Here is a 25,956-nt window from a genome sequence, read left to right on the forward strand (position 1 = left end):
AAATTCTTGATCGTACAATATGCATATTATTGTTATTATTGGATAGAAAACAGTCTATAGTTTCTATAGGAGTTGAAATTTTGTCTCTGAGTGGTACAGAACAATTTCTACAGCACTTTTCATGACAGGGTTCAGATTTCAGAAATTTTTCCCTCTGATCTGGGGTCTGTTTTTAAGGCGACAGTGAATGCTATGAAGAAACCGACACTGCCTACGTCTTCCTCTGGGTGTCTGTACGTCATCACGTTTTCAATGAACTCGATGGGATATTCCCAGCCATTATAAAAGCCCAAAATGTACAGAGACCCCCCTTTCTCATCGTGCGCCTGAAGCGTGAAGGCCATCGGACTTGCCTCGTTCCAAATCGTTTTTTAGAGAGTGATATTTCTCCGGTCATGTTTTCAGTCGTTATAGTTGTTAAAAACATCATAATGTAGTTAATTTGAACCGTTTTATAGCAATTTATATCCGTTTAGTGCGATTTTGAGGAATTTATTTGTCGTGCCCTTTTTAGCTTTGGAAACGTTTCGGGGTGTCGGTCGTTGGTGGTGGACATTTCGAAGGACAGAGGACATCTATCGACCAAAAGACGTTTATAACATAGAAAGGATACATTGCCCAAGAATATGATGGAAGATCAGCTCAAAGTAAGCAATATTTAATATGATAAACCGTGTTTCTGTCGAAATATTTTAAACGCATATTTCGCCATTTTGTTTGGTATAGCTTCACCTGGCGAACCCTGTATTGAAAAGTAAGGATACTTTTAAAAATGTAAATCAGCGGTTGCATTAAGAACTAATTTGTCTTTCGATTCCTGTCTACCCTGTATTTTTTAGTCAAGTATATGATTAGCTTTCAATTAAACTAGATCACTCTGATAGATGACGTCAGACATATTGAGGCTTGATTTCCTAGTATTTTTATTGTGTAACCACGGTTTTGTATGGCTAAATATGCACCTTTTCGAACAAACTGTATATGTATGTTGTAAAATGATGTTACAGGAGTGTCATCGGAAGAATTCTGAGAAGGTTAGTGAAAAAATTAATATCTTTTGGCGGTGATTACGTTATAGCGCTCTTTGGCTGGAATCGATGCTCTGGTAACGTTTTCACATGTGGTATGCTAACTTATCGATTTATTGTGTTTTCGCTGTAAAACGCTTAGAAAATCTGAAATATTGTCTGGAATCACAAGATCTGGGTCTTTCCATTGCTATGCTTTGTCTATTCTTATGAAATGTTTTATGATGAGTAAATTGGTCATACACGTTGCTCTATCTAGTAATTCTAGTGGATTTGTGATGGTCGGTGCAATTGTAAACTGTGATTTCTACCTGAAATATGCACTTTTTTCTAACAAAAACTATCCTATACCATGAATATGTTATCAGACTGTCATCTGATGGTTTTTTTTATAGGTTATTGGCTATCAATATCTTAGTTGAGCCGAATTGGTGATAGCACCTGAAGGAGTAAGAAACTGATGGAGTTAGAATAGTGGTGTATTTTGCTAACGTGTTTAGCTAATAGATTTACATATTTTGTCTTCCCTGTAAAACATTTTAAAAATCTGAAATGGTGGCTTTATTCACAAGATCTGTATCTTTCATCTGGTGTCTTGGACTTGTGATTTAATGATATTTAGATGCTACTATCTACTTTTGAAGCTATGCTAGCTATGCTAATTAGTGTGTGGGGGGGGTGGGGGGTGATCCCGGACCCGGGGTAGAGGCTCGTGAAAGGTTAATCTTAAAAACAAATCTAGTGATACTGTACATAACTTGACATTTCTTCCATACATTGTTGGAGGATAACCAACCTTCCAATGAATGGCAATGCATTTCCTAGCCACTGTACATGCTGGGTTACACAGTTTCCTCTGATAACAGTCTCCAGTATCAACCCAGTATCAACACTTCCAAGCAAAACAAAATCAGGGAGGAGAGAGAATCTGTAGACACGCTGAGATAAAAGAACATACTCTTGTCAGAATTCAGCATTCACAAGATCATAACATATGCAAATATGTCCCCTTGTTTTGTGCTTTACACCTCCTGCACAATTTCTGAGTGCATGATATTCCGTGTCACTGGCATATATAGTACAGTACGTTCTATGGATGTTCTTAAACTGTAGTAATATATGTCTGAGATGGTAAGAACATGACTGGGTATTCTAACATATCTGTATCCATTCTTCATCCTCAATAGTGTCTCCCAGGTCTTCCTCACATTTTTTGTTTTACATGTTTTGTGTCATCGGGAAAAGCAACTCTGCTGAGACCCCCTGTCACCATCTCATCCTCCTAATATGAGGCATGATAAAGAATTACCTCGGTGTACATTTATACATTATATTATCCAAAAATAGAATGAATGTTTGAATAATTGTAATGACCATTATTCCCAGATCCCAGACTCTAGCTTTATTGTGACGAACGTCGTCGGGAGAAGGAGAAGAGGACCAAGGTGCAGCGTGGTAAGTATTCATAATATATTTTAATAAATATGAACACTCTAACAAAACAACAACACGACAAACGAACAGTTCTGTAAAGGTGACGAAAAACACTAAACAGAAAATAATCACCCACAACTCAAAGTGGGGAAAACAGGCTACCTAAATATGGTTCTCAATCAGAGACAACGATAGACAGCTGCCTCTGATTGAGAACCACACACGGCCAAACACAAAGAAATAGACAACATAGAACACCAGACGTAGAATGCCCACCCAAACTCACGCCCTGACCAACCAAAATAGAGACAAAAAAAAGGATCTCTACGGTCACGACATTTATTCATAATCTGCTGTCCTTTAGTTACTGTTACTGGAGGTCTACCCATCAATTCAAGATGTAACTTTGTATCATTCACTGAAAATACTGCAACATTCAACTGAGCTCTGTAGCCCGGTCTTCACTGGCTGTCTGACCCTGCTGGGACCCCTGTCAACATCTGATCCTGCTAAGACATGATGAGCATAGTGTTGTGTACTGACTGCACTAGAGGGCTGCATTCCCACGGGATGCCTGCAGGACATATGGTTCCGACAGAGATCCTTGCAGCGTGGTCTGCATTTTTCATGCTGCAGGCAGGCAGGGAGCGGGCGGTCAGACAGATGACTTTGGGATGAAAATGATTTTTTGTTGTTGTCCCACAGATTATTTGGAAAAACGGTCCTCTTTCTGCTTTGTATGCGTTAGCCTACTTAGTGTATTAAAAGCAGATATTTTTCACACTCAGAATTCCCTGCTTCAACATCAGTAGCCTACCTTTCCTAGTTGGGTGTGAGTGGTTAAGTATGTGTGGTCTCACTGAAGTTAAACTTAAATATAAAATGAACTTAAATATAATCAGACTGTAGTTTAATACAGCGTCGATAAATAAATATTAATTATTTAACCAGGCAAGTCAGTTAAGAACAAATTCTTATTTTACAACGACAGCCTAGGAACAGTGGGATAACTGCCTTGTTCAGGGGCAGAACGACAGATGGTGTACCTAGTCAACTCAGGGATTTGATCTTGCAACCATTTCAACCATTTCAACCATTTCAACCATTTCAACCATTTCAACCATTTCAACCATTTCAACCATTTCGGTTACTAGTCCAACGCTCTAAGCACTAGGCTACGCTGCCGCCCCTAAGAAGTAGAGGGCAACTTAACCAACTTGAGTCGAAGTGCAATCCAAAAAATGTCATTAAAAAATGAAAAAACACAACACGTATGTTGGATTATTGGTCTCAGCCTACAAGTCGTCCTCCTAAAAACCTAAGCAATATCCTATGGGACTATGCAAAACGTAGCAAGTGTGGCTATCATCATTCTAGCTGCTTCCAGTTCAGTAGCCATACCTGCGAGAACATCTGTGGTCTCAATTAAATAGAGTAATTAAATATAGCCCATGAATACATGAGTGCACGGGGTAGTTATCTTCCCCCCCAAAAAAAAATGTACTTCCTAAATAGGCCTATGATTAGGCTATAGTTTACTACATTGCCTAGAAATAAGCCTAAATATTGATCAACCATATTTCTCAGTCTGAAAATCGTCCCACTCCTAAAAGGTAACTAGAAAAATAGCTGAAGAGAAAGTGCAAGTCTTTCCAACTCTGCTCTCTTCAAACTACATCTAGCATATTGGCTGATATAATAAGTAATACAATGTATGGGTCATGTGAGAATCTCTTGTAATTTAACCTATTTCTGAAGTTATTTTTTGTGCATTTGATATTGCCTAAAGGGTGCAAAATTGCTGGCAAGTGAGCTGCAATAACATTGCGGGACTGTGGTTGTGTTTGGAACCAGTTCTTGCGGGACTGTGGTTGGGTTTGGGACCAGTTCTTGCGGGACTGTGATTTGGTTTGGGACCAGTTCTTGCGGGACTGTGATTGGGTTTGGAACCAGTTCTTGCGGGATTGTGATTTGGTTTGGGACCAGTTCTTGCGGGACTGTGATTTGGTTTGGGACCAGTTCTTGCGGGACTGTGATTTGGTTTGGGACCAGTTCTTGCGGGACTGTGGGTTGTGTTTGGGACCAGTTCTTGCGGTAGCGGTTGGGAGTCGGACAGAAAGCCAGCCAGTGCAGGCAGGATGAAGAAATCTGTCCCACACAGACCTCTATTGTGCAACATAACAGAGAAGCATGTAACTTTAGAGCTGTCTATTGCTACGTCAGTGTGAAACAGGGAATTATCTAGGGATACTGACAGATCAATAACGTTACATTGACATACTGACTAATACTACTCACGTTGAACTGAAAAAACTTCAGAATATCAATCTTCAATCATTTGGACGATGGTTTCATCAATTGATTCCGGTCTAGCTTGAGAAAAACATAATAGCTAATGTAAGCCAACTTGTGGCCAGCTCTCTCTCGAACGGTACATCAACTAGCGAAAGCTTGCCAACTTAATTTCCCTTTGAAACTTGACAAAGTAAAGGCTACAAAACATTTCACAACAAACAATTGTTGTTAGATAGTAATATCTGACAGATACAGTGGGGAAAACAAGTATTTGATACACTGCCGATTTTGCAGCTTTTCCTACTTCCAAACACACTTCGACTGTGAGAGACGGAATCTAAAACAAAAAAAATCCAGAAAATCACATTGTATGATTTTTAAGTAATTATTTTGCATTTTATTGCATGACATAAGTATTTGGTACATCAGAAGAAAAAAAAAACGTAATATTTGGTACAGAAGCCTTTGTTTGCAATTACAGAGATCATACGTTTCCTGTATTTCTTGACCAGGTTTGCACACACTGCAGCAGGGATTTTGGCCCACTCCTTCATACAGACCTTCTCCAGATCCTTCAGGTTTCGTGGCTGTCGCTGGGCAATATGGACTTTCAGCTCCCTCTAAACATTTTCTATTGGGTTCAGGTCTGGAGACTGGCTAGGCCACTCCAGGACCTTGAGATGCTTCTTACGGATTCACTCCTTAGTTGCCCTGGCTGTGTGTTTCGGGTCGTTGTCATGCTGGAAGACCCAGCCACGACCCATCTTCAATGCTCTTACTGAGGGAAGGAGGTTGTTGGCCAAGATCTCGCCATACATGGCCCCATCCATCCTCACCTCAATACGGTGCAGTCGTCCTGTCCCCTTTGCAGAAAAGCATCCCCAAAATATGATGTTTCCACCTCCATGTTTCACGGTTGGGATGGTGTTCTTGGGGTTGTACTAATCCTTCTTCTTCCTCCAAACACGGCGAGTGGAGTTTAGACCAAAAAGCTCTATTTTTGTCTCATCACACCACATGACCTTCTCCCATTCCTCCTCTGGATCATCCAGATGGTCATTGGCAAACTTCAGACGGGCCTGGACATGCCCTGGCTTGAGCAGGGGGACCTTGCGTGCGCTGCAGGATTTTAATCCATGACGGCGTAGTGTGTTACAAATGGTTTTCTTTGAGACTGTGGTCCCAGCTCTCTTCAGGTCTTTGACCAGCTCCTGCCGTGTAGTTCTGGGCTGATCCCTCACCTTCCTCATGATCATTGATGCCCCACGAGGTGAGATCTTGCATGGAGCCAAAGACCGAGGGTGATTGACCGTCATCTTGAACTTCTTCCATTTTCTAATAATTGCGCCAACAGTTGTTGCCTTCTCACCAAGCTGCTTGCCTATTGCCCTGTAGCCCATCCCAGCCTTGTGCAGGTCTAAAATTTACCCCTGATGTCCTTACACAGCTCTCTGGTCTTGGCCATTGTGGAGAGGTTGGAGTCTGTTTGATTGAGTGTGTGGACAGGTGTCTTTTATACAGGTAACGAGTTCAAACAGGTGCAGTTAATACAGGCAATGAGTGGAGAACAGGAGGGCTTCTTAAAGAAAAACGAACAGGTCTGTGAGAGCTGGAATTCTTACTGGTTGGTAGGTGATCAAATACTTATGTCATCTAATAAAATGCAAATGAATTACTTAAAAATCATACAATTAGATTTTCTGGATTTTTGTTTTAGATTCCGTCTCTCACAGTTGAAGTGTACCCATGATAAAAATTACAGACCTCTACATGCTTTGTAAGTAGGAAAACCTGCAAAATCGGCAGTGTGTCAAATACTTGTTCTCCCCACTGTAACTAGAGGCTAGAGCTGACCTGGATGACGGTAGCTACTGTATAGCCTAGCTTATTCATTCACCTCAGTCGAGAGGGGATGTAACATTAGCTAACATTACATGTCAGTTACAATACTAGCTCAGCACGTCGAATAAACACTAGTTTCGCTTTTTTTCTTCTGTTAAGTTCAACAGCAGTTACCTTGCCAGCTACATCAGTCAACTAAAGAGTAGCCAGTTTCTGTTCTGCTTCCTTTTACAACTGAAAGAGTGCAACACATAGAACTACTCAACTCTCCCGTGCTGGTCCAGCCAGCCTACCAGAAGCTTTGCCTTCACACAGCCTGTCAGCCCGCGTTGTCCGCACGGTCCTAAATCCAGTCAGTGAAAGTTGTGCCCTTGATATTGACTGTAGAACCTATTGACTGTAGATCCTAATGACTGTAGATATCCTAATGACTGTAGATCTCATAATGACTGTAGATCTCCTAATGACTGTAGATCCTAATGACTGTAGATCCTACTGACTGTAGAACCTATTGACTGTAGATCCTAATGACTGTAGATCTCCTAATGACTGTAGATCTCATAATGACTGTAGATCTCCTAATGACTGTAGATCCTATTGACTGTAGATCCTAATGACTGTAGATCCTACTGACTGTAGAACCTATTGACTGTAGATCCTAATGACTGTAGATCTCCTAACGACTGTAGATCCTAACGACTGTAGATCCTAATGACTGTAGATCCAAACGACTGTAGATCCTAATGACTGTAGATCCAAACGACTGTAGATCCTATTGAATGTAGAACCTATTGACTGTAGATCCTAATGAATGTAGATCCTAATGAATGTAGATCTCCCAAGGACATGGTTAATATAGAAAGTAATAATCCTATCAGTTAAGATGGATAATGATGTAACAATACAATATTAATATACAATATATAATATATGCCATTTAAGCATATGCCTTCATCCAAAGCGACTTAAATTCATACTTGGGCTCCCGAGTGGCGCAGCAGTCTCAGGCACTGCATCTCAGTGCAAGAGGCATCACTACAGTCCCTGGTTTGAATCCATACTGTATCACATCCGGGCCATGATTGGGAGTCCCATAGGGCGGCGCACAATTGGACCAGCGTTGTCTGGGGTAGGCCGTCATTGTAAAAAGGAATTTGTTCTTAACTGACTTGTCTAGTTAAATAAAAATATGTGCATTCATTATTTTGTATGAACACATAATGTGTGACTTTGTGTGTGTTAAGGCAGGGGTGTCCCCACACTGACCCTGCCACAAAGAGCAATTACCAACTCCCTCCCTCTTATCTCCCCAGCCTGCTGCACTCTGGCCCTGGCTGATTTATGGCCAGCCTCCCCGCTAGCTAGGGGGCACTTGGAGGTAAAGGCTGCCTCTCCAAATGGCAGTATATTCCCTATGTAGTGCACCACGTTTGATCAGAGCCCTACGGGCCCTGGTCAACAGCTAAAAGCTGGGACCATATTTATCCAGGCTGGAGGATTTATGGGGAATGGGCCTGTCAATGGATATGTATGGAGGACTGAGCAGGGGGAGAGGGCTCAGAGGGAGCACACAGCGAGGGGACAGAGAGGTGATGGACAGGAGAGGGGAGTTTATAAAAGGGGTAAAGTAAATGGAAAAGGGTAGATGGTCAGGGTAGTCTTTAGACATTTCAACAAAGAAAATGAAATACAGAAATGTCTAATTTACATAAGTATTTACACCCCTCTTGTTAGAACCACCTTTACATGTTAGAATCACCTTTGGCAGTGAATACAGTTGTGAGTCTTTCTGGGTAAGTCTCTAAGAGCTTTGCACACCTGGATTGTACAATATTTGCACATTACTATTTTACTATTATTCTACAAAGCTCCGTCAAGTTGTGTGTTGGTCATTGCTAGACAGGCATTTTATTTACACCCTGAAGGGTTAAGGTTAGGGTGTTATTTCCACCCTGTAGGGTTAAGGTTAGGGTGTCATCTACACCCTGTAGGGTTAGGGTGTTATTTACACCCTGTAGGGTTAGGGTGTCATTTACACCCTGTAGGGTTAGGGTGCTATTTACACCCTGTAGGGTTAAGGTTAGGGTGTTATTTACACCCTGTAGGGTTAGGGTGTTATTTACACCCTGTAAGGTTAGGGTGTTATTTACACCCTGTAGGGTTAGGGTGTTTTTTACACCCTGTAGGGTTAGGGTGTTATTTACACCCTGTAGGGTTAGGGTGTTATTTACACCCTGTAGGGGTAGGGTGTTATTTACACCCTGTAAGGTTAGGGTGTTATTTACACCCTGTAGGGTTAAGGTTAGGGTGTCATCTACACCCTGTAGGGTTAGGGTGTTATTTACACCCTGTAGGGTTAAGGTTAGGGTGTTATTTACACCCTGTAGGGTTAAGGTTATGGTGTCATCTACACCCTGTAGGGTTAGGGTGTTATTTACACCCTGTAGGGTTAGGGTGTCATTTACACCCTGTAGGGTTAGGGTGTTATTTACACCCTGTAGGGGTAGGGTGTTATTTACACCCTGTAGGGTTAGGGTGTTATTTACACCCTGTAGGGGTAGGGTGTTATTTACACCCTGTAGGGTTAGGGTGTTATTTAAACCCTGTAGGGTTAGGGTGTTATTTACACCCTGTAGGGTTAAGGTTATGGTGTCATTTACACCCTGTAGGGTTAGGGTGTTATTTACACCCTGTAGGGTTAGGGTGTTATTTACACCCTGTAGGGTTAGGGTGTTATTTACACCCTGTAGGGTTAGGGTGTTATTTACACCCTGTAGGGTTAGGGTGTTATTTACACCCTGTAGGGGTAGGGTGTTATTTACACCCTGTAGGGGTAGGGTGTTATTTACACCCTGTAGGGTTAGGGTGTTATTTACACCCTGTAGGGGTAGGGTGTTATTTACACCCTGTAGGGTTAGGGTGTTATTTAAACCCTGTAGGGTTAGGGTGTTATTTACACCCTGTAGGGTTAAGGTTATGGTGTCATCTACACCCTGTAGGGTTAGGGTGTTATTTACACCCTGTAGGGTTAGGGTGTTATTTACACCCTGTAGGGTTAGGGTGTTATTTACACCCTGTAGGGTTAGGGTGTTATTTACACCCTGTAGGGTTAGGGTGTTATTTACACCCTGTATGGTTAGGGTGTTATTTACACCCTGTAGGGGTAGGGTGTTATTTACACCCTGTAGGGTTAGGGTGTTATTTACACCCTGTAGGATTAGGGTGTTATTTACACCCTGTAGGGTTAGGGTGTTATTTACACCCTGTAGGATTAGTGTGTTATTTACACCCTGTAGGGTTAGGGTGTTATTTACACCCTGTAGGGTTAAGGTTAGGGTGTTATTTACACCCTGTAGGGTTAGGGTGTTATTTACACCCTGTAGGGGTAGGGTGTTATTTACACCCTGTAGAGTTAGGTTGCTATTTACACCCTGTATGGTTAGGGTGTTATTTACACCCTGTAGGGTTAGGGTGTTATTCACACCCTGTAGGGTTAGGGTGTTATTTACACCCTGTAGGGTTAGGGTGTTATTTACACCCTGTATGGTTAGGGTGTTATTTACACCCTGTAGGGTTAGGGTGTTATTTACACCCTGTAGGGGTAGGGTGTTATTTACACCCTGTAGGGTTAGGGTGTTATTTACACCCTGTAGGGTTAGGGTGTTATTTACACCCTGTATGGTTAGGGTGTTATTTACACCCTGTAGGGTTAGGGTGTTATTCACACCCTGTAGGGTTAGGGTGTTATTTACACCCTGTAGGGTTGGGGTGTTATTTACACCCTGTAGGGTTAGGGTGTTATTTACACCCTGTAGGGTTAGGTTGCTATTTACACCCTGAAGTGTTAGGGTGTTATAGAGAGAGAGAGATGGGGTGAAGAGGGTGAGAGGGTGAGAGGGAGAGCAACGGAGGCAAAAGTAGAGAAGACAGGGAAAGATGGATAGAGGGTAGATAGAACAGGAGAGAGATGTAGAGGTACATGTAGTCTGAGACAGAGAGATAGAAAGAAAAGCCATTGAAGGTAACTCATTTCAAAAGGTGTGATGTGGTCAGTGGTGGAGAACCTGAGATAATGAAAGAGAGAGGAAAATGAGACAAGATGGAGAAAGTGAAAGTTAGAAAATAATCAACAAAAAACTGGAGAAAGACAGAAAATAGGAGAGAGAGGAAAAAGAGAAGGAGACAGTCCTTTCTAAAACCTAAGCTAAGAAGCTGATCCCCTGCTGTATTCCTGACAGGCTTATCTTATCTACAGGCTGGATGGAATAAAACCCATTCTCATTCTGCAGCTCTGAAACAATACGGCACAAGATTACTGTGCCCTGCACCCACCAGTGACAACAGCATTTACACTGCAATGGAGGCTGGTGGGGGGAGCTATAGGAGGACTGGCTTATTGTAATGGCTGGAATGGAATTGATGGGAAGGAGTCAAACCCGTGTTTTCCATAAGTTTGATGTGTTTGATACCGTTCCATTTTATTCCGTTCCATCCATTACAATGAGTCTGTCCTCCTATAGCTCCTCCCTCTAACCTCCACTGTTAGACTGAGGCCCCACCCTTCCAAGCATTACAATGCATAACACCATCAGAGAGAGAAAGAGAGAGAGCGAGAGAGAGAGAGAGAGAGAGAGAGAGAGAGAGAGAGAGAGAGAGAGAGAGAGAGAGAGAGAGAGAGAGAGAGAGAGAGAGAGAGAGAGAGAGAGAGAGAGAGAGAGCGAGAGAGAGAGAGAGAGGACAGCAACACAATTAGACCCAAACAAATCATGAGAAAACAAAAAGATAATTACTTGACACATTGGAAATAATTAACATAAAACTGAGCAAATTAGAATGCTTTTTGGCTCTAAACAGAGAGTACACAGTGGTAGAATAACTGACCACTGTGACTAACCCAAAATTAAGGAAATATTTGACTATGTACAGACTCAGTGAACATAGCCTTGCTATTGAGAAAAGCCACTGAAGGCAGACCTGGCTCTCAAGAGAAGACAGGCTATGTGCACACTGCCCACAAAATGAGGTGGAAACTGAACTGCACTTGCTAACCTCTGACCAAATGTATGACCATATTAGAGACACATATTTCTCTCAGATTACACAGACTCACAAAGATTCGGAAAACAAATCCAATTTTGATAAACTCCCATATCTGTTGGGACACCCTTGGGACACCCCTGTACGACTTCCGGGTTGACCCGTCCCAACCAGCTGTTAGTGGCCAGGGCTCCATGTAGAACCATCCACTGGAGGTCGCCTGACCTCTTTTGCACGTGGGGTTTGTAGAGCCCCCTCCATCTAAAACCCACCATACTCCCCGCCACACATATCCCCTGCCTTCACTCCTGTTAGGCTCCTAATGTTCCTCACCTTAAAGCAGAGGTTGTAGAGGGCTTTACCTCCCACCCCCCCCAAACTCCCCCAGGCTCGGAGTGTTAAAATCTAACAAGTCCTCCAGACCCCCTTGCCAGTCCCCAGTCTCTGCCGTCACCTGCAGTGGCGGAAACATTGGTTGCCCCTCCCACGTTGGCCGCTCAAACACACCCCCCCCTTACAGGCTCAGACAGTTCCTCCTGTACCTCCACCAGGAATCTCTCAGGCAGCCTAAGAGATGTTATTCCTGTTCGTTGTGCCAGGACTTTCAGGTTTTCCACCCCTCCTCTCCCAGCAGTCGCAGGTCACCCAGCCTTAGTAAACCCGCTGCCATCAGAAGCCTCTGCAGGGTGGCCGACTGTACCGATCTCAAAGGGACGGCTGGGTTGTGGAAGATAGGCTCCTCCCACACCCACAGCCCAGGCTCCACACCCCCTTCTTATGTGGGCCTTAGCAGCTGCCAAGCCCTCAGCACCGCAGAGTAAAAATCAAAGAGACCTGCTGTACTCAGCTTATCCAGATTCATGAGGAACAGCTGGCGGTCCAACCCTAATCCGCCAGCTCTCCTCAGCAGCGCGCATGCTGGTTCCCTCCAGCAAACATCAGTATGGTACAGCAGTCTCTGCACCGCCTTTAGTCGGAATGCAGCCATCCTGCTCTCCAGTTCCACCAGGCCCTGTCCTCCTTCATGTACGAACATATACAACACTGCTGCCCTCAACCAGTGATGGCCCGACCAGAAAAAATCCACCAGCTTGCGTTGTAGGTTTGCGAGCAGACTTGGGGGGGGGGGGATGGTTGAGGACAGCTAGTTTATGCCACAGGGAAGATGCCGCCAGGTTGTTGATTATCATCACCCTCCCTCTATATGACACTTGGAACAGGAGCCACCTCCACCTGGCCAGTCTTGACACCACTGCCTCTGACGGCCCCTCCCAGTTCTTCCTGACCCATTTCTCTGAGCCCAGGTACACCCTCAAAATGTCAAGCCCTTCCCAACCCCACTGCAAACCCCCTGGAAGCAGAGGTGGGGCCCTATCCTTCCATGCACAACATAAAAGAGCAGACCGGAGGGGGGGTTGAGGACAGACAGTTTACACCTTCAGTCTCTAGTGCCTGCATATCCTGCCCATCCCTTACTATCACTACTATGCCTGTCAACACACCCATGCATGTCCAGCACACTCCCTGAAGTCTCCTGCATAGCAGGCCCCAAAAAGGTTCAATGGCTAGTGTATATAACTGCCCTGATAGAGCGCATCCTTGTCTAATGCCCTGCATCACCCAGACTGGTCTACTAAGCCCTGTTCTTACCTTGACCATACATGATGCTCCAACATACCACATCTTCACACAGGTCAAAAACCCAAACCCAAACACAGACATTACATTGAACAGATACTCATGGTCCACTCTATCAAAGTTCACATTAGAAACTCTAATCCAACATGTCCCTGATTAAGACAAGTTGTCCGTGATTGAGCGTCCCGGTACACAATATGTATGGTCCTTGTGTACTATAGAGTCCATATGGGACTTCAGTCTGTTAGCGAGGACCTTGGCAAATATCTCGTAGTCCGCTCAGAGCAATGCGACAGGCCTTCTGTTCACACGTTCACACAAGTCTCCTACCTCGACGCACTAACTCAACACGCAAGGCAAGTCCAGTCCAATTTTTCACCAGAATTTGTTATTAAACTCCACTAGGAGTCCATCGATCCCCGGTGCTCTGGGTTACGGGTTACTGGGTTACGGCCTCTGCCAGTTCATTGGAAAACAGGGAAAAGTCCATTTCATCCCTTTATGCCAGAGAGAGCTGAGAGCGTTCTGCAGAAAACACCTGAGCACACATAGGATCAAATAGTTCTGCCTTATACAACTCAGTATAAAACTCCACAGTCCGCTCCCGCATCTCCCCCACCACAGAGGTCACCCGTCCATCTGACAGCCGTAGACAATGCATACCCTTGGCTTCACTGCTCTGTCTTTAAAAACCAAAGTAGAAGGAGCTGGGAGCATCAGTCTCCTTGAGCATGGATAACCTAGCTCTTACAAGTGCTCCCTTTGCTTTAACCTGGAAAAAACTGCCCAGGTCCCTACGTAATTCAGCTAAATTAGCTACAATGATTGCCTTGCCCCACCAGATCTATCTCAACCTTACTAATACTGCGCTCGAGTTCCCCCAATACTCTCCTAGCCTCTGAGGATGAGAGAGCTGTATACTGTTGACAGAGAAGCCAAATTTGGACTTTCCCCACATCCAACCATTGACTCAGAGACTCATACTCCTCTCTTCGTTGCCCCCACCTTTCCCAACAAATCTGGAAACCTAAGTGGCATCTAGTAAGAGCTTTACATTAAACTTCCAGCAGAAAGCCTGCCGAAGCCTTGGTGAAATAAACAGCCGAGCCATGGTTATGTAGTGATGTTTTTTAATCAACCCGGGAGATATCCCAACAGCCTATTGCTCTGATTCCTGGATATGTAAAAACCGATTGAGTCAGGCTGCACTCACCCTACTAGCCACAAATCAAATTAAATTCAAATCAATTTTATTTTACATAGCCCTTCGTACATCAGTTAATTTCTCGAAGTGCTGTACAGAAATCCAGCCTAAAACCCCAAACAGCAAGCAATGCAGGTGTAGAAGCTCGGCGGCTAGGAAAAACTCCCTAGAAAGGCCAAAACCTAGGAAGAAACCTAGAGAGGAACCAGGCTATGAGGAGTGGCCAGTCCTCTTCTGGCTGTGCCGGGGGGAGATTATAACAGAACATGGCCAAGATGTTCAAATGTTCATAAATGACCAGCATGGTCAAATAATAATCAGGCCCCAAAGACCTTCACCAATGTAATCTGTCTTGTGTTGGGATGTTTAGTTCTCCAAACATCCACTAGGTCAAACTGATTAACGATGTCCCTTAACACCCCCACTGAGCCTGAATGAGGCTCCTCCCCATTTCTGTCTTTCACAAAGTTACTACAAGCAGTCTACCCATACACACCTCCTTTGAGGGGAAAATTTTACGGCTAGACCCCGGTTCAACAAGGACTGCCACCCCTGCACTAACACACTATGGCTCCGCCCACTTGCCCCTTTCCACCATAGACTCCAATCAACTTCATTCACCACATCACTGTGTCTCCTGCTAAAACAACACCTGCATTTATGTTGTTTTACATATTCCCCCAACAGACTCCTCTTTACTGCATCTCTGACTCCTCTTTACTGCATCTCTGACTCCTCTTTCCTGCATCTCTGGCCGAAGAGTCTCCATAAAAAGTGGGAGAAAAGCCAGCAAAGAAAAGAGACCAATAGCAAAGCTCAAAAAAGCCCCATTGCCAGAAAAAAAACGATTAATCTAAACAGCGTCTGATGGTCGACCTTTACGCACTGTTGTGACCCACTTCCTCAACCTATAACGTTCCCTGGTTGAGAGGACACCATGCCCTTAATGTTTCATAGCGTGTTGTACTGATCTTACAAACTTTCCTGGATCGCAAATAAAAGACAGTTCACTCACCATGTACTTTGACCCATTTGCTTGACTGACTGTCAGCTCTGGACCGATTGAGGAGGAGTCTGGAAAAAAAAGACTCCTCATCATCCTCTTCCTCAGACTCACCTTCCTCCTCCTCACCTCCATCACCCTTCCTGACCACCTTCCTCTCTGGTCAGGGCCGCCCCCCCAGCACCAGACAAAGGTCCCTTAGTGCCTTTGACAACACCAGCCTCTCCCCTCCCACCTCCTTTCTTCTTCTCCCCCTTTTTCTTCTTCTGCCTGAGTTTCTCAAGGGGTGGGGGGGGGGGGGGGTTGTGACACCTGACTGGATTGAGGGGTGTGATGGCGGCCATGGAACATGCCTAGGGGTGTTAATATAATATATCTGGCTCATATGGAAGTATACATATACTCTTCTGTCTCCCCAACAGACACACACAGAGGGGCGCGCGCACACACACACAGGCGTGCACAGACACTCACGCAAATACACAAACAGGCGCACACACATACACACATAAGCACACAAACACATACACACACACACACACACACACACACACACACACACACACAAACACACACACACACACACACACACACACACACACACACACACACACACACACACACACACACACACACACACACACACACACATACACACACACACAGGCAAACACATCCCTTCAGACTCTTGGTTAGAGTCTAAATCAGGGAAGAGGTTTCTTTTATTGATCCCTCTCTTCTTCCTCTACTCTCTTTTAAGGCTCCCTGAGTTTTCTCTGTGGTTCAACATCTCAACACAGGAAGAAGAGAGGGATCAAGAAAAGAAAAAGACATCTCTTCCCTGATTTAGACTCTGTCTCCCTGATTTAGACTCTGTCTCCCTGATTTAGTCTCTGTCTCCCTGATTTAGTCTCTGTCTCCCTGATTTAGACTCTGTCTCCCTGATTTAGACTCTGTCTCCCTGATTTAGACTCTGTCTCCCTGATTTAGACTCTGTCTCCCTGATTTAGACTCTGTCTCCCTGATTTAGACTCTGTCTCCCTAATTTAGACTCTGTCTCCCTGATTTAGACTCTGTCTCCCTGATTTAGACTCTGTCTCCCTAATTTAGACTCTGTCTCCCTGATTTAGACTCTGTCTCCCTGATTTAGACTCTGTCTCCCTGATTTAGACTCTGTCTCCCTGATTTAGACTCTGTCTCCCTGATTTAGACTCTGTCTCCCTGATTTAGATCCTGTCTCCCTGATTTAGTCTCTGTCTCCCTGATTTAGACTCTGTCTCCCTGATTTAGACTCTGTCTCCCTGATTTAGATCCTGTCTCCCTGATTTAGACTCTGTCTCCCTGATTTAGACTCTCTCTCCCTGAATTAGAAGACGACTCTGTCTCCCTAATTTAGGGTAATACTCATTCTTCCTTATTTAGGGAAAGACTCTCCCTCACTACCAAAGCATCAAGCAAAAGAGAGAAAATATTTCTGACAGAACAGATGAGTAGGCTTTGGGCAAAAAGAGATGCAAACTGGGGTTGGCTGAAGCTAACATTAGCTCCCAGCTCCAGTTCCCTCCAATAATACTTCCTCTGTCTATCTTGTAGACATGCTTGGAGAATCATCTTCATCGTCCGTTAGTTTGCAAATTAATCCACTAGATGTTCCAGTTGGTGAAGTTCACATGGAATGAATGTGAACATTAACAAGAGGCTATCTTTATGGGATATAAGCTTATCTAATATTTTACAAACGTGTTAGTACAGCTGGCTTTGGAAGAGTAAAACAATTAGCATCTTCTCACAATTTATTGAAATTAATCTTTAGGAAATTGTCACGCCCTGACCTTAGAGATCCTTTTTATGTCTCTATTTTGGTTGGTCAGGGCGTGAGTTTGGGTGGGCATTCTATGTCTGGTGTTCTATGTTGTCCTTGTTTTTGTATTTCTATGTGTTTGGCCTGGTATGGTTCCCAATCAGAGGCAGCTGTCTATCGTTGTCTCTGAGAACCATACTTAGGTAGCCTGTTCCCACCTGTGTTGGTGGGTGGTTGTTTTCTGTTTTGTGTGTATACCTTACAGAACTGTTTCGTTCTCTCTCTTTGTTGTATTTTGTTCATTCAGTGTTCAGTTTATTTAATAACATTAAAGGGAACACTTACCACACTGCACCTTGGTCATCTCCTTCTCCCGACGACGTTCGTTACAGAAATGGGTTTCTAGAGAATGTAATAATTTGTGCCTTTAAAAAAATTTTGACTGTCATATTACTCTGAATAATATCTGACTGATAGGTGAAGCTTGATAAAAATGACATGCTTTTGTGAGAATAGTAGACGGAACAAATATATAAATGCAGCATGTAAATTGTTGGTCCCATATTTCATTAAATATAGGTTAAATAATTTGCTTAAATAAAAGATCCCATAAATGTTCCATACACAAAAAGCTAATTTCACTCAAATTATGTGCACAAATTTGTTTACATCCCTGTTAGTGAGCATTTCTCCTTTGCCAAGACAATCCATTCACCTGACAGGTGTGGCATATCAATAAGTTGATTCAATAGCATGATCATTACACAGGTGGACCTTGTGCTGGGGACAATAAAAGGGCACTCTAAAATGTGCAGGTTTGTCACACAACACAATGCGAGGGATTATACAATGCTGGCATGTTGACTTCAGGATTCTCCTAGAGAGAGAGAGAGAGAGAGAGAGACAGAGAGAGAAAAAAAATAGTTAAATTCACACAGGACACCGGACAAGACAGGAGAAATGCTCCAGATATAACAGACTGACCCTAGCCCCCCAACACATAATCTATAGCAGCATAAATACTGGAGGCTGAGACAGGAGGGGTCAGGAGACACTGTGGCAGGCCCCCGGACATGGCCAAACAAGCATCGTCCTGATTGGAGGAGTCATCGTCCTTACCAGGGTCTTGACCTGACTGCAGTTCGGCATCCTAACCGAGTCCAGTTGGCAAATGCTCACCTCCAGATGGCCAGTGGCATGCTGGAGAAGTGTGCTTTTCACGGATGATGATGATGGTGTTGTGTGGGTGAGAGGTTTACTGATGTCAACATTTTGAACAGAATGCCTCATGGTGGCAATGGGGTTATGGTGTGGGCAGGCAGGCATAAGCACAGACAACTAACACAATTGCATTTGGAATGAACAGAGATACTGTGATGAGATCCTGAGGCCCATTGTCGTGCCATTCATCCGCCGCCATCACCTCATGTTTCAGCATGATAATGCACACCCCCGTGTCGCAAGGATCTGCACACAATTCCTGGAACCTGAAAATGTCCCAGTTCTTTCATGGCCTGCATACTCATCAGATATGTCAGCCATTGAGCATGTTTAGGATGCTCTGGATCGACGTGTACAATAGCGTGTTCCATTTCCCGCCAATATCCAGCAACTTAGGACAGCCATTGAAGAGGAGTGAGACAACATTTCACAGGCCACAATCAACAGCCTGATCAACTCTATGTGAAGGAGATGTGCCACGCTGCAAAAGGCAAATGATGGTCACACCAGATACTGACTGGATTTCTGATTCACGCCCTCATTTTTTTTTTTTTACGTTATCTTTGACCAACAGATGCATATCTGTATTCCCAGTCATGTGAAATCCATAGATGAGGGCTGAATACATTTATTTCAATTGAGTGATTTCCTTAAATGAACTGTTACTCATAAAAATCACTGAAATTGTTGCATGTTGCATTTACATTTTTGTTCAATGTAGAACGTTTGTTCTAATGGCCTTTATACAGTACCAGTTTGTTCTACAAGTCAAACGTTCGGACACACCGACTCATTCAAGGGTTTTTCATAATTTTTACTATTTTCTACATTGTACAATAATAGTGAAGACATCAAAACTATGAAATAACACATATGGAATCATGTAATAACCAAAAAAGTGTTTAACACCTTTTGCCTTGATGACAGCTTTGCACACTCTTGGTATTCTCTCAACCAGCTTCACCTGGAATGCTTTTCCAAAAGTCTTGAAGGAGTTCCCACATATGCTGAGCACTTGTTGGCTGCTTTTCCTTCACTCTGCTGTCAAACTCATCCCAAACCATCTCAATTGAGTTGAGGTTGGTTGATTGTGGAGGCCAGGTCATCTGATGCAGCACTCCATCATTCTACTTCTTGGTCAAATAGCCCTTATACATCCTGGAGGTGTGTTGGGTCATTGTTCTGTTGAAAAAAAAATTATATGATGACGTATAACTGCAGAATGCTGTCATAGCCATGCTGGTTAAGTGTGCCTTGAATTCTAAAGAAATCACCAACAGGGTCACCAGGAAAGCACTCCCACACCATCATACCTCCTCCTCCATGCTTCACGGTGGGAACCACACATGTGGAGATCATCCATTCACCTACTCTGCCTCTCACAACGACAAGGCGGTTGGAACCAAAAATCTCAAATTTGGACTCATCAGACCAAAGGACAGATTTCCACCGGTCGAATGTCCATTGTCTGTGTTTTTTGGCCCAAGAAAGTCTCTTCTTCTGATTGAGATTGTTACTTGAACACTGTATAGTATTTATTTGGGCTGCAATTAAAATAAAATAAAATACAATTTGATTTGTTTAATTACTTTTTCTTTTTTCTTTTTTTTCTTCTCATGAATCTCCACAATGACAAAGAAAAATAGAAATTAGAAATCTCACAAATCTTGCTGCTGTGATGTCACAAAGTGATATTTCACCGGGTAGATATGGGAGTTGATCAAAATTGGATTTGTTTTCAAATTCTTTGTGGGTCTGTGTAATCTGAGGGAAATATGTGTCTCTAACATGGTCATACATTGGGCAGGAGGTTAGGAAGTACAGCTCAGTTTCCACCTCATTTTGTGGGCAGTGTGCACATAGCCTGTCTTCTCTTGAGAGCCAGGTCTGCCTACGGCGGCCTTTCTCAATAGCAAGGCTATGCTCACTGAGTCTGTACATAGTCAATGATTTCGTTTAAGTTTGGGTCAGTCACAGTGGTCAGGTATTCTGCCACTGTGTACTCTCTGTTCAGAGCCAAATAGCATTCTAGCTTGCTCTGTTTTTTTGTAAATTCTTTCCTATTTGTCAAGTAATTATCTTTTTGTTTTCTCATGATTTTGTTGGGTTTAATTGTTGCTGTCCCGGGGCTCTGTGGGGTGTGTTTGTGTTTGTGAACAGAGCCCCAGGACCAGCTTGCTTAGGGGACTCTTCTCCAGGTTCATCTCCCTGTAGGTGATGGCTTTGTTATGGAAGGTTTGGTAATCACTTCCTTTTAAGTGGTTGTGGAATTTAACGTCTCTTTTCTGGATATTGATAATTAGCGGGTATCGGCCTAATTCTGCTCTGCATGTATTATTTGGTGTTTTACGTTTTACACAGAGGATATTTTTTGAAGTATTCTGCATGCAGAGTCTCAATTTGTTATTTGTCCCATTTTGTGAATTCTTGGTTGGTGAGCGGACCCCAGACCTCACAACCATAAAGGGCAATGGGTTCTATAACAGATTCAAGTATTTTTAGCCAGATCCTATTTGGGATGTTGCATTTGATGTTCCTTTTGATGGCATAGAAGGCCCTTCTTGCCTTGTCTCTCAGATCGTTCACAGCTTTGTGGAAGTTACCTGTGTTGCTGATGTTTAGGCCGAGGTATGTATAGTTTTTTGTGTGCTCTAGAGCAACGGTGTCTAGATGGAATTTGTATACGGTGTCCTGGCAACTGGACCTTTTTTGGAACCCCATTATTTTTTTCTTACTGAGATTTACTGTCAGGGCCCAGGTCTGACAGAATCTGTGCAGAATATCTAGGTGTAGGCCCTCCTTGATTGGGGACAGAAGCACCAGATCATCAGCAACAGTAGACATTTGACATCAGATTCTCTCTCCCCCTTCAGGCCCCCTCACAGCCCCCCCTTCAGGCCCCCTCACCCCCCCCCCCCCCTTCAGGCCCCCTGACTGCCCCCACACCCCCTTCCGGCCCTGGCCTCACACCAAACATGTCCCTTCTAATACATCTACACTGCTAACACCACAGCCCAGTAGCTAAGTACACACACACACACACACACACACACACACACACACACACACACACACACACACACACACACACACACACACACACACACACACACACACACACACACACACACACACACACACACACACACACGGTTAACTGTCCTTCCAGCCACAGAGCTACTGGGCTAACAATCTCTCACTGACAAATCTATTGAAACGTCGGCTGCATTCCAATTCTTTACCATTCTAACAGAGGTGTTTACTTGTAGACGTTCTTTATATGTACCCTCGTCCCTATCCACATTGAAAATGACTGTACTGTGGCTTGATGATACAACTCTCTCCACGATGACACTAGAATCTCCTACCGACCAATAGAGATACAACTCTCTCCACTATGACACTAGAATCTCCTACCGACCAATAGAGATACAACTCTCTCCACTATGACACTAGAATCTCCTACCGACCAATAGAGATACAACTCTCTCCACTATGACACTAGAATCTCCTACCGACCAATAGAGATACAACTCTCTCCACTATGACACTAGAATCTCCTACCGACCAATAGAGATACAACTCTCTCCACTATGACACTAGAATATCCTACCGACCAATAGAGATACAACTCTCTCCACTATGACACTAGAATCTCCTACCGACCAATAGCGATACAACTCTCTCCACTATGACACTAGAATCTCCTACCGACCAATAGAGATACAACTCTCTCCACTATGACACTAGAATCTCCTACCGACCAATAGCGATACAACTCTCTCCACTATGACACTAGAATCTCCTACCGACCAATAGAGATACAACTCTCTCCACGATGACACTAGAATCTCCTACCGACCAATAGCGATACAACTCTCTCCACTATGACACTAGAATCTCCTACCGACCAATAGAGATACAACTCTCTCCACTATGACAATAGAATCTCCTACCGACCAATAGCGATACAACTCTCTCCACTATGACACTAGAATCTCCTACCGACCAATAGCGATACAACTCTCTCCACTATGACACTAGAATCTCCTACCGACCAATAGCGATACAACTCTCTCCACTATGACACTAGAATCCCCTACCGACCAATAGAGATACAACTCTCTCCACTATGACACTAGAATCTCCTACCGACCAATAGCGATACAACTCTCTCCACTATGACACTAGAATCTCCTACCGACCAATAGCAATACAACTCTCTCCACTATGACACTAGAATCTCCTACCGACCAATAGAGATACAACTCTCTCCACTATGACAATAGAATCTCCTACCGACCAATAGCGATACAACTCTCTCCACTATGACACTAGAATCTCCTACCGACCAATAGCGATACAACTCTCTCCACTATGACACTAGAATCCCCTACCGACCAATAGAGATACAACTCTCTCCACTATGACACTAGAATCTCCTACCGACCAATAGCGATACAACTCTCTCCACTATGACACTAGAATCCCCTACCGACCAATAGAGATACAACTCTCTCCACTATGACACTAGAATCTCCTACCGACCAATAGCGATACAACTCTCTCCACTATGACACTAGAATCTCCTACCGACCAATAGAGATACAACTCTCTCCACTATGACACTAGAATCTCCTACCGACCAATAGAGATACAACTCTCTCCACTATGACACTAGAATCTCCTACCGACCAATAGCGATACAACTCTCTCCACTATGACACTAGAATCTCCTACCGACCAATAGAGATACAACTCTCTCCACTATGACAATAGAATCTCCTACCGACCAATAGCGATACAACTCTCTCCACTATGACACTAGAATCTCCTACCGACCAATAGAGATACAACTCTCTCCACGATGACACTAGAATCTCCTACCGACCAATAGCGATACAACTCTCTCCACTATGACAATAGAATCTCCTACCGACCAATAGCGATACAACTCTCTCCACTATGACACTAGAATCTCCTACCGACCAATAGCGATACAACTCTCTCCACTATGACACTAGAATATCCTACCGACCAATAGAGATACAACTCTCTCCACTATGACAATAGAATCTCCTACCGACCAATAGCGATACAACTCTCTCCACTATGACACTAGAATCTCCTACCGACCAATAGCGATACAACTCTCTCCACTATGACACTAGAATCCCCTACCGACCAATAGAGATACAACTCTCTCCACTATGACACTAGAATCCCCTACCGACCAATAGCGATACAACTCTCTCCACTATGACACTAGAATCTCCTACCGACCAATAGAGATACAACTCTCTCCACGATGACACTAGAATCTCCTACCGACCAATAGCGATACAACTCTCTCCACTATGACACTAGAATCTTCTACCGACCAATAGAGATACAACTCTCTCCACTATGACAATAGAATCTCCTACCGACCAATAGCGATACAACTCTCTCCACTATGACACTAGAATCTCCTACCGACCAATAGCGATACAACTCTCTCCACTATGACACTAGAATCCCCTACCGACCAATAGAGATACAACTCTCTCCACTATGACACTAGAATCTCCTACCGACCAATAGAGATACAACTCTCTCCACTATGACACTAGAATCTCCTACCGACCAATAGAGATACAACTCTCTCCACTATGACACTAGAATCTCCTACCGACCAATAGCGATACAACTCTCTCCACTATGACACTAGAATCTCCTACCGACCAATAGAGATACAACTCTCTCCACTATGACACTAGAATCTCCTACCGACCAATAGCGATACAACTCTCTCCACTATGACACTAGAATCTCCTACCGACCAATAGAGATACAACTCTCTCCACGATGACACTAGAATCTCCTACCGACCAATAGCGATACAACTCTCTCCACTATGACACTAGAATCTCCTACCGACCAATAGAGATACAACTCTCTCCACTATGACAATAGAATCTCCTACCGACCAATAGCGATACAACTCTCTCCACTATGACACTAGAATCTCCTACCGACCAATAGCGATACAACTCTCTCCACTATGACACTAGAATCCCCTACCGACCAATAGAGATACAACTCTCTCCACTATGACACTAGAATCTCCTACCGACCAATAGCGATACAACTCTCTCCACTATGACACTAGAATCTCCTACCGACCAATAGCTATACAACTCTCTCCACTATGACACTAGAATCTCCTACCGACCAATAGAGATACAACTCTCTCCACTATGACAATAGAATCTCCTACCGACCAATAGCGATACAACTCTCTCCACTATGACACTAGAATCTCCTACCGACCAATAGCGATACAACTCTCTCCACTATGACACTAGAATCTCCTACCGACCAATAGCTATACAACTCTCTCCACTATGACACTAGAATCTCCTACCGACCAATAGAGATACAACTCTCTCCACTATGACAATAGAATCTCCTACCGACCAATAGCGATACAACTCTCTCCACTATGACACTAGAATCTCCTACCGACCAATAGCGATACAACTCTCTCCACTATGACACTAGAATCTCCTACCGACCAATAGAGATACAACTCTCTCCACTATGACAATAGAATCTCCTACCGACCAATAGCGATACAACTCTCTCCACTATGACACTAGAATCTCCTACCGACCAATAGCGATACAACTCTCTCCAATATGACACTAGAATCCCCTACCGACCAATAGAGATACAACTCTCTCCACTATGACACTAGAATCCCCTACCGACCAATAGCGATACAACTCTCTCCACTATGACACTAGAATCCCCTACCGACCAATAGAGATACAACTCTCTCCACTATGACACTAGAATCTCCTACCGACCAATAGCGATACAACTCTCTCCACTATGACACTAGAATCCCCTACCGACCAATAGAGATACAACTCTCTCCACTATGACACTAGAATCTCCTACCGACCAATAGCGATACAACTCTCTCCACTATGACACTAGAATCTCCTACCGACCAATAGCTATACAACTCTCTCCACTATGACACTAGAATCTCCTACCGACCAATAGAGATACAACTCTCTCCACTATGACAATAGAATCTCCTACCGACCAATAGCGATACAACTCTCTCCACTATGACACTAGAATCTCCTACCGACCAATAGCGATACAACTCTCTCCACTATGACACTAGAGTCTCCTACCGACCAATAGCTATACAACTCTCTCCACTATGACACTAGAATCTCCTACCGACCAATAGAGATACAACTCTCTCCACTATGACAATAGAATCTCCTACCGACCAATAGCGATACAACTCTCTCCACTATGACACTAGAATCTCCTACCGACCAATAGCGATACAACTCTCTCCACTATGACACTAGAATCTCCTACCGACCAATAGAGATACAACTCTCTCCACTATGACACTAGAATCTCCTACCGACCAATAGAGATACAA

This window comes from Salvelinus alpinus, chromosome 29 (genome assembly GCF_045679555.1).
Source record: "Salvelinus alpinus chromosome 29, SLU_Salpinus.1, whole genome shotgun sequence".
In the NCBI taxonomy this organism is placed as follows: Eukaryota; Metazoa; Chordata; class Actinopteri; order Salmoniformes; family Salmonidae; genus Salvelinus; species Salvelinus alpinus.